Source organism: Octodon degus, unplaced genomic scaffold (genome assembly GCF_000260255.1).
Source record: "Octodon degus isolate 3935 unplaced genomic scaffold, OctDeg1.0 scaffold00131, whole genome shotgun sequence".
Classification (NCBI taxonomy): Eukaryota; Metazoa; Chordata; class Mammalia; order Rodentia; family Octodontidae; genus Octodon; species Octodon degus.
This window is the reverse complement of record NW_004524707.1, coordinates 7,877,999-7,888,313: the sequence shown is the minus strand read 5'-3', so window position 1 is coordinate 7,888,313 and position 10,315 is coordinate 7,877,999. Positions and strand designations below refer to the sequence as shown.

At 42.5% G+C, this 10,315-nt stretch overlaps 1 long non-coding RNA gene across 1 annotated transcript in view; it reads left to right on the top strand.

Moving 5' to 3' along the window:
- The window catches only part of LOC111812610, a 15,584-nt gene that overhangs the window by 1,896 nt on the left and 3,373 nt on the right, over positions 1-10,315 (top strand). The window contains exon 2 of the long non-coding RNA XR_002818077.1: positions 247-252. This is a non-coding gene — a long non-coding RNA (uncharacterized LOC111812610). The remainder of the gene's footprint in view (positions 1-246; positions 253-10,315) is intronic.

The window sequence follows — 10,315 nt, the reverse complement described above, 5'->3', positions numbered from 1 at the left end:
CCAGCGGGAGAGGTGTGAGGTTCGAACTCCAGCAACCTGAGGCTGACAGCTTTGTGGAAGCAGCCACTTAAAGGCCTGAGCTAGGGCCAGGCCCCCACCCAACTATTCTTAATATTGACAGAAAGCCAACACACACACACACACACACACTTGTTCTCCACACATCCAAACCCACTTTACAACACACTATGCTGTAGCTGTTAGGACCAATGCTCATGAGTTTACTCCTCTTTCTGCTGCTTGGAGGAAAAGGTAATAACAACACAATTTCACCACTTATCCTCTTTATGTTCATGTTCAAAGTAAACAACCACAAAAATATTTTTTGCATAGAGATGAAAATCTGTGTGTATTGTGGGTCATGCCGAAGGTTTAGAGACCTGTGATCTGAGTAGGCCATACAGTTCAATTTAACAACCATGCATTTCTTGCCTTCAGAGCCCAGGAACAGAGGTGTAAGAGGAACTAGACAAGGAGACATCAAGATAAAAGAGAGAAGGACCTACTGTCCCAGTGCTTTAAAACCATTAAAAAAAAAATCTTTAGAGTATCTCAGACCAATAAGTGTTGTAATAGACACATAGGACATACAGGCACATACATCTCAAGGTATGAAGTGGAGACACAAAGGTGGAGTTTGAATGTGTATACATTGGAGAGGCTGAGTAGGTAAAAAAACCAATCTGTCCCCCCATACATATCATAAATAGAGAAGTCTTCCATCACTGCAGAGAACACATGCAGAGCACAGAGAAGGCATGGAACCTGTAGAAGTTAATGGCTAAAGATGCAAAAAGGGCCCTTCATGACAGACTGACAGCTGGACCTCATCCAAAAGGAGAGAAAAGATTTTGAGCAGAAGAGATAAGGTCAGATCTGTTTTTAAAATATAACCCTGGGGAGAGGTTGGAAGTATAAACAACAATTATAGGCACTGTTGTAGTCACAGTTTATAAGGAAAAAGGTGTAATACAGAACACATAATTTATAGGACTTCACAATATTCACCCAAAAAGCCAAATTCAAAAAAGTGGGGAAGGGCTGGGGAGATAGTTCAGTAGAAATAAGCACTTGCCTGGCAAGTGCAGGGTCCTGAGTTCAATCCCCAGCACCACACCAAAAAAAAAAAAAAAAAAAAGACAAAAGAGTGGGGAAGATTTGTCCACACAATAAAGACTCAAACAATCCAGCTGAGGGCCTGGATCCACAGCAATGTTCTGCATGAGTCCAGCTGGAGGCTGAGCGTCCACAACAATGTCTCATGCAAGTCTGTATCAAGGATCTGCACTGGGAGGGTCCAAAGGTCAGTGATGGAAACTAGAAAGTCTGTGTCAGTGGGATGAAGGATTTGTGAGAGCAGCTGAGTTACCTGCACTGGAATCAAGAAGTGACACTCAAGGACAAAAGCTCTTCCAAAGAGAACTGCAGCCATCCTTGGCAGAACTACAGTGTCCTGAGCTCCTCTGATAATGAGAACAGCTGATTTTATATCAAGAAAACCATCAAGAGGCTGAGAGGTAAAAGAAAACCAATCTGGGTATTGTGGGAAGGCACTGTTGTAGTCACAGTTTATAAGAAAAAGGTGTAATACAGAATACATAATTTATAGGACTTCACAATATTCACCCAAAAAGCCAAATTCAAAAAAGTGGGGAAGGGCTTCTCTAGGAGAATCAACAGCACACCATCTTCTCCTCTAGTTCGTTTATGCTGTTGGCAACAATCCTCAAATGGGCCTCCTGCACTCAGCACCACCCTGACACAGTTCAGCTGGGTGTTCCAAGTTGACCATTAGCTAATTGTACACAGCCAACATTTCCTCAGGTTTCTGTTTTATCAGTGTAGAAATAGACCAAGAAAAGTCAAATAATTTGATGTAGATCCCATAACAGGTTCTTTTTTTTTTTTAATTTTTTTATTTATTTTTTATTTATTTATTTTGTGTGTGTGTGTGTGTGTGTGTGGCCAGCTCAGCCCACCAGGGGGTGGGGCTGGCTGGCATGTGGTGCTGGGGGATTGAACCGTGGTCCCTGTGCTTTGCTTAGCTTAGCTTGTTTTAAGTAGATGCTTTAGACCACTGAGCCATCTCACCAGCCCCCCCATAACAGGTTCTGATACAGGAGATAGGGTGTGACAGCTGGCTGGGGACATAAGCAGGCCCTGTCAATCACAAGACTGCATGGAAAGCCCAGGGCCCCATACATAGATCTTCTCCTGAGCTCCCAGGGGAGGTGGATGGCATAAAGCAAGATCATATGACACAGGAGCCATTATTATGACTTCCCACAATACCCACACTGCATTTTTCAGATACTTCTGGTGGTGCTTTTACCTTATTTTTCCCTTTGTTCAGCCCAAGTTTGCTCAACAGAGTTTATTTCTCCATATTTACTCAATCCATACTCTTGATTTTTTTTTTTTTTTTTTTTTTTTTTGTGGAACTGGGGATTGAACTCAGGCCCTTGCGCTTGCCAGGGAAGTGCTTATTCCAAGGAGCCATCTCCTTGGCCCTGAAATAAAATTTTGACACTGTTTTTGGGTTGTCTCATCTCTGGAATTTTTTTTTTTTTTCTCATTAAACTTTGTTTTAATGGGTCTCAAAATTCTGTGACAGATTTTTGGTCAAGTTGTTTCCATTAAAAAGTATTGATTTTAAAAACTAATAACTTAAAATTTGCCACACACAAAAAAATAGTCCCATTAAATATTCTCCTTTCCTTCTGAAGGTTTTACAATACATTGTTATCATTAACCATTCTTTCACCATTAAACTTAAATGGCCAATTGGGAGAAACAATTCTGAAATCGGTCTTCCACCGATTAAGACTAGGGAGGGGGTGGAGGGTGGGGTGCTGAGGGGGCAGAGATGGCTCAGTAGAATAAGTGCTTGCCTGACAACCTCAAGGGCTTGAGTTCAGTCCCCGGTGGGTTCTGCCAAAAAGAAAAAGGTTTTCTTTTGGGACCCGGGAGATGGCTGAGTAGAATAAATGCTTGCCTAGCAAGTGCAAGGGACTGAGTTCAATCCCTGGTTCTTCCAAAAAAAAAAAAAAGATTGGGGTAGCAGATGCCAGGCATAATATCCTTTTAGCCTTCTGAGGTTTCTGGGCAGACTTGGTGACCTTGCCACCTCCAACAGCCTTCTTGTCCACAGCTTTGATGACATCCACAGCAACTGTCTGTCTCATATCGGGAACAACAAAAGGACCCAGAGGTGGTAGCCAGAGAAGTTCTCAACACACATGGGCTTGCCTGGAGCCATGTCAACAATAGCAGTATCACCAGATTTCAAAAACTTGGGCCCATCTTCCTTCTAACTTCTTACCAGACCAGCAATCAATCTTTTCTTTCCGCTCAGCAAACTTGCAAGCAATGTGAGCAGTGTGACAGTCCAGGACAGGGGCATAGCCAGCAATGATCTGGCCAGGATAGTTTAGGATAATCTCCTGAGCAGTGAAACCTGCTGCTTCCATCGGTGGGTCATTTTTGCTATCACTGGCAACATTGCCACGCCAGACATCTTTGACAGACACATTCTTGAAGCCCATATTGTCCCCAGGAAGAGCTACACTCAATGCTTCATGCTGCATTTCAACAGTCTTGACTTCAGTTGTGATGTTGACTGGAGCAAAGGTGACCACCATGCTGGATTTGAGAACACCAGTCTCCACTCGGCCCACAGGGACAGTGCCAATACCACCAATTTCATAGACATCCTGGAGAGGCGGCTGCAAAGGCTTATCAGTTGGGTGAGTGGGTGAAAGGATGCAATGCAAAGCTTCAAGCAGTGTGGTTCCTCTGGTATTGCCATCTTTACGAGTGACCTTCCATCCTTTAACCAAGGTATGTTAGTACTTGGCTCCAGCATGTTGTCACCATTCCAACCAGACATTGGCACAAAAGCCACGGTGTCAGGGTTGAAGCCAATTTTCTTAATGTAGGTGCTTACTTCCTTAACAATTTCCTCGTATCTCTTCTGGCTGTAGGGTGGCTCCATGGAATCCATTTTGTTAACTCCAACAATTAGTTGTTTCCCATCCAGTGTGTAAGCCAGAAGGGCATGCTCATGGGTCTGCCTGTTCTTGGGGATACCAGCTTTCTGGCAAGTACGAATTCACCAACACCAGCAGCAATAATCAGGACAGTACAGTCAGCCTGCAATGTGCCTGTAATCATGTTTTTGGTGAAGTCTCTGTGTCCAGGGGCATCAATAATGCACACATAATACTTGCTGGTCTCAAATTTCCACAGGGAGATGTCAGTGGTGATACCACACTCACACTTGGCTTTTAGCTTGTCCAACATCCAGGCTTACTTGAAGGAACCCTTCCCCATCTGAGCAGCCTCTTTCTTGAATTTTTCAATGGTTCTTTTGTTGATGCCACTGCATTTGTAGACTAGATGGCTGGTGGTGGTGGACTTGCCGGAGTCCATGTGTCCAATGACGACAATATTAATGTGAGCCTTTTCCTTTCCCATATTAGCTTTGATTTAGTGGTGGTTTTCACTACACCAGTGCTCTTGCAGCAAACCATTTGCAAAAAGCTGGATTTTTTTTTTTTTAATCTTTTTGAGACAGGGTCAGCATGGTACCTTTCTGGCAAGTACGAGGTCCTGAGTTCAGTTCCCAATACCAAAAATAAAAAAGCCTGAGACAGGATCTTGCTATGTGTAGCCCAGGCTGGTCTCAAACTCACAACAATCCTCTTTCCTCAGCCTCTTGAGTGCTGGGATTACAGGCACATGCCACTATTCAATACTTTTCATTGGTGAGCCATTTCTAAAGGAACTACCTCATAAGGGTTCAGAGCCAGAATTTCAACTCAGGTCTGCCTGATTCCACTGCATTGAGCCTGGTCAGGCAACCACTGAAGAGCAGAGGAGATGAAGGCAGCAGGAGGATCAGTGAGGCTCTGAGGAAGCAAGTGGTACCCTGTCTACTCATGGCGATCTGGTGGCCACATTCTAGTAAATCTTCAGTGTCATCTTCCTGCCAGGATGTCAAGATCACCTACAAATTCAGAGCAAGGAAACCCAGCTGGAGGGCTCCCATGAGACTTAACCTTCACTCTACTTCTTCTGGGTTGCCTTCTTTGCCTTTTCCTTTATACATCTGTGTTCCATGCAGCCTATTTTAGTGTTGGCATTATAACACTCTGATGAAATTTTGATACTATCTGAATGAATCTGGAAACTACATGTATGTACACGGAAAAAGCCAGTGAGCAAGCAGGATGTGGAGAAAACTGTGGGAAACTACCAGATGCAGGTGCAGATGCTGACATGGTACTGTGCAGGCACCTGCACTCAGGTTCCTTTGTGTGATTCCAAGAAAAAGTTATGTGTCCAATCAAAACAGATTATATGCATGCATGGAAATGTCACAATGAAATAATGTGCTGTGATTAAAATGATAGTTGATTGTTCTAATAATTATTTTTTGTTCTAATAATTATTAAGATTATAATTAATATTAAATATTTCATTGTTAATTAAAATTATTAAAATTTCTAAGTTTCTTTTATTTTTATGATATTAAGGATCTAACCCAGAGCCTTATACATGTTAGGCAAGTACTCTGCACTAATTTATATCTCCAGCCTCTTTTGTGTGATTATTGTAATTTTGGACACATTGCTTTGTTTATGCATCAAAATGTCTGTTTGCTGCTAATGAGGCAACAAGAATTAGTTTATCATTCTGACACAGTAAGGAATTATTTTAGAGTAACAGCAGCTTCCTAGAAATATGATTACCTTTTCTCAGACATTTCAATCCCCATACGAAGCAAGATATAAAGGCAGGATTCTTCTGTGATATATTTTTAATATTCCAGTTATCCTGGATTTCTTTTTGTTTTGTAGCTTAGGACAAGAGAAACAAACACATACCCTGGCTACAAAAAAGAGAAAAAAAGCCTTCTCCCACCTCATACTCTTCTGTCACTTCTGCTCTCAACCCCCTTCCTCCCTGGCCAGCTTCTTAGAGGTTTCCAGGGGCTGTCACTGCCCCTGTGCTCAGTATGGCCTCCGTGACACAGGACAGTGGGCCTCTTTCTCAGTTCTCAGACATTGAAATATCCCAGATGAATTTCAAAGATTAGCTATCTTCCGTCTAACCTTGTTTAATGTTGTATATTCACTAACTCATTGTCTATACTCTTATTTACTTACATGAGCATAAGTTTGTCAAATTGAGTCATTGCTATGTTTTAGATACATGGCCACCCCAAAGATCTGCATGTTACTGGGAAGTGGTGGCACCTTAAGAGGTGTGATCTAAACCAGGCATGACAGTGAATGTCTGTAGTCCCTGTACTCTGGCCAACTGAAGCAGGAGGATCACAAATTCAAGCCCAGCCTGAGCAACATACCAACTTAGCAAGACCTTGTCTCCAAATAACAATCACAACAATAGTAATAACTTTTACAGGACGTGGAGTGCAAAGGCCCTGGGTTCAGATCCACCAGAGAAAGAGAGAGAGAGAGAGAGAGAGAGAGAGAGAGAGAGAGAGAGAGAGAGATCCCTGGAGATCAACCCTCAAAGTGGACTGTGGAACCCTGGTGTCTGTCTGCCTATCTATTTCTGCCACCATGCGCTGCCACAGGACCAGAGCAGTAGGGCCAGTCATGGATTAAAACAGCAAAACTATGAGCCAAAAGAAAGCTTTTCTCCTTAGAAGGGAATCAGCTCAAGCTTAGGCAACATTGATGAAAAATCTGCTACAGGCTTCCTTGTTCCCCCAAACCTACTCATGTCCAGAATTCTCTGTACACATCTTCCCCAGCCTTCCTTCCTGGTGCTGACCTGCCAGGTCACTCAGTTATCCTGGGCTCTGGTCTCCAGGGAGTCCCTAGGCCACCCCCACCTCCTCCCCATGCCTACACCACTGCTACCAGAGCAGGCTCCCTGTGAGCAGGCATTCTTTACATCACTGCCCTGCTTAAAACCTGACAAGTGCACCCTGTGCTTCTAAAGGATGCCACAAGGCACAGACAGACCCTGCCTAGCCCTGCTTTGGCTTTGTACTCCCTAGTGGGCAGACACTGCACTTCACCCCAAACACTGACAGACAGACAGATACTGACACAGACTACCCTAGGAGAGTGTCTTTGTTTCATTTGTTGCTTTCCAGGCTGAGGGGCTCCTCCAGAGAACTGGGCAGGACTCCTGAGCACAAGAGCAGATTTTTTTCCTGTGTGGGAACTGCAAACCCTTCCTGTGCCTTCTTCTGCTTGCTCAGGCTGCTTCTGAATTACACTATGGGAAGCTCCTTGCCCACTTCCCTTCAGGGCTGGGAGGCCTCCATCATGAGATAAGAGACAGTTAACTAGCATACTGTCTGTGGCTCCAGAGTGAAAAAAAAAGAAAAAAAAAAAAAGCATTTCTGCTTTTCACAATCAGAACTAGGTTGCCAAGAAGGGAAAAAATTGTGTTTACCCAAATATCAAGCACATTCAAGACAAACAATACTCCAAATTTTTCACTCTGTAAATGTTTTTACCATTTAAAAAAATGAAATAAATGTTTTTATCATAGATGAGGGGCTCTTAACTTATAGCACCAAGGGGGAATTGCTAAGATACACTGTTGGGCGCACCCCCAGAGTTTTTATTCTGTGGGTCTGGGACAAAGCTGAGGAATCTATGTGTCTGACAAGTTCCTATGTGATGTTGCTTGCTGCTGGAGGCTATGGGCTTCAAGAACACATGACAGACCATGGCGTTGGAGCTGTGACTGTATTCCTTTCTGAAGGGAGGCAGATTCTGTGGTGAGGACACCCAGGTAACCATTTACAGATGGATTTATATTTCAAAGGTATGGACATCTCAAGAAGCATTCTCCTACATAAATGTAGCAGTGCTTGAAGGTCCCAGATCAAATAACAGAATGCCTCTTGGGCCCACAATTTACTTGAATTTAATAGTACAGTATTTATGTTGGTCATCGTTCTGTTACTGTAACAAAATACTGATATAAATAATTTATAGGGGTCAGGGAGATAGATGGTTCAGTGGAATAAGCGCTTCCCTGGCAAGTGCGAGGGCCTGAGTTCAATCCCCAGTTCCTCCAAAAAAAGAAAAAAGAAATAACTTATAAGGAGGAAAAATTTATTTTAGCCTATGATTTCAGAGGCTTTGCATGGTTACTGAACCCTGTTGTTTTTAGCCAGTATCTCATGCAGAACTGAAGAGAGGATTAAGAAGGAGCCAGGGTTCCCAAATCCCCTTACGCCACACCTCCATGACCTGACTTCCTCTCAACAGGCCCCACTCCCAAACATTCTAATACTTTCCAGAGGAACCACAGGCTGGGTGCAAGCTTTCAACACAGGGACCTTTAGGGACACTCAAAATCCAAACTATAGTAGCATTATTTTAACTACAGCTTACTATATATTTTTGTTACGGTTTGTGTTTAGTTGTTCCCCCAAAGCCTCATGCAGTTATGGGGTGGCCTTCTAGACTTTGTGATTAATTCATGATCCAGTGCTGGGATTATGGATGTGAGTGCTATAACCAGCGTGGAGTGGATAGTCTGAATGCAAAATAAGAGAGACAGACTTGCTCTCTGTTGCTGTTGTGGCCACTACTCCTCCCTTTTGCCCTTGCTGTTTTGCTGTTTTCCACCGCCATGAACTGCTGCACTCTGTCATGTGCCACTCTGCCTTGGCACCAGCTAAGTACGGACTGAAACTTCCACAAACTCTTAGCGAGATGAACCTTTCCTTCTTTAATTTTGGGTGTTGGGTGTTTTGTCCCAGCAATGAGAGAAAAGTAACCAACACAATTTTGTTGTCCCTCCAGTTCAAGTGAACCTCTTCATACAGCTCAAGGGGTCCTAACACAGCCAAGTATTGGTGGAGACCACAATGTGTGCTAGGTGGGACATGGGTAGGAAGCATCATCAAGTCATCATTCATGTATATTTGCCAGGTAAAGACCTCCTTTAACTGTAGAAATATATCCTGAATTGGGCTTGAGAGCACTAGAGATGGAGAGTTAGGGTCCCCTTTAGTACTTGTGTGCTAGTTTTTCTAAAGTGTGAATCAAGAATCAGGGGCTGTCCATATCAATGTCCCTCTGCAAGGACTGTCTCAGTTCCTTTTTTGCTTCTAGGACAAAATACCAATACCCACAAGTTAAAGGAGGAAAGTTTATTTCACCTCATAGTTTGTAGAGGTTTCAGTCTGTAGTACACTGACTCCAAGGCAGGGCAGCAGGGCAAAGGGCATCCTGAAGAGAAATAGTCCAAAAACTATTATTTCTAATTTAGGGTGTTAATTTAATTTTTTTTTTTTTTTTTTTTTTGCAGAACCAGTGATTTAACTCAGGCCCTTGTGCTTGCCAGGCAAGCACTTATTCTACTGAGCTATATCCCTGGCCCCTTAATTTACAGTTTGAAATGGAGTCTTTTTATGGATGTTGTTGTTGTTGTTTTAATTAAATTGTAGACTTTCTTGGGATGCCAGTTATAGCAGTCTAGAGACTTCTAGTCTCACACTTAGCTTTATCAAAGTTGACCCTTGCGAGCCTAGAAATGGCTGGGCCTGATCTGCTAAGGAAGGAATTAGCACTTATTGTGTAATATCGCCCTGGCTCTTTGTGTGTTAGATTTTTTCACTCCTGTAAATTCAAAGTGGGAGTAGCTTTATGATCCTCCTAGCTCTAATCCTTTTCTGATATAGCTTGGCCTAACTTTGCTTTCCTGCTGGCAGGAGAGGACATTCAACTTTTTCAGATGCATCTGAGGCATGCTCTAACAGCATCTTGTGATTTACTGATTAATTATAACTGTAGCCATCTCTGCCTGGACCTGCAAAAGTATTGGAACTTTTCTTCCCATATAATATAGTCATAATTTTAGATTCAGAGCAGAATTTTTTTTATACTTAATGACTTTTTCTAAAGTGGTATCAATCCAAGTCAACCAAAACAAGGATGCAGTATGCTAAGCTGTAAAAAGCTCAAGTCAACAACTTCTGACATTGCCAGTTCTGCAGATAACCCACTACTATTATGGCCTACTGGACTATATTGGATTATTTTGCTGAATTCATGCACCTACAATATTTGAATGGCCATGGAATACCCATCTCTGACAAAACTAAATGAAAAAGGGGGATATAAATGAAGGACCATTTTGTATATATATACAAAATAGGATAGATATACAGCTACTTTCTCTTAGTTCAATGAGAAGAAAGATTTGTACTAATAGCGTTTAGACAAGATATCAACTCTGCATCTTGTACTATGAATAACTATCATGAAGACAATAATATGCAATATATTAATTATTGTAATTGTCCTACTAA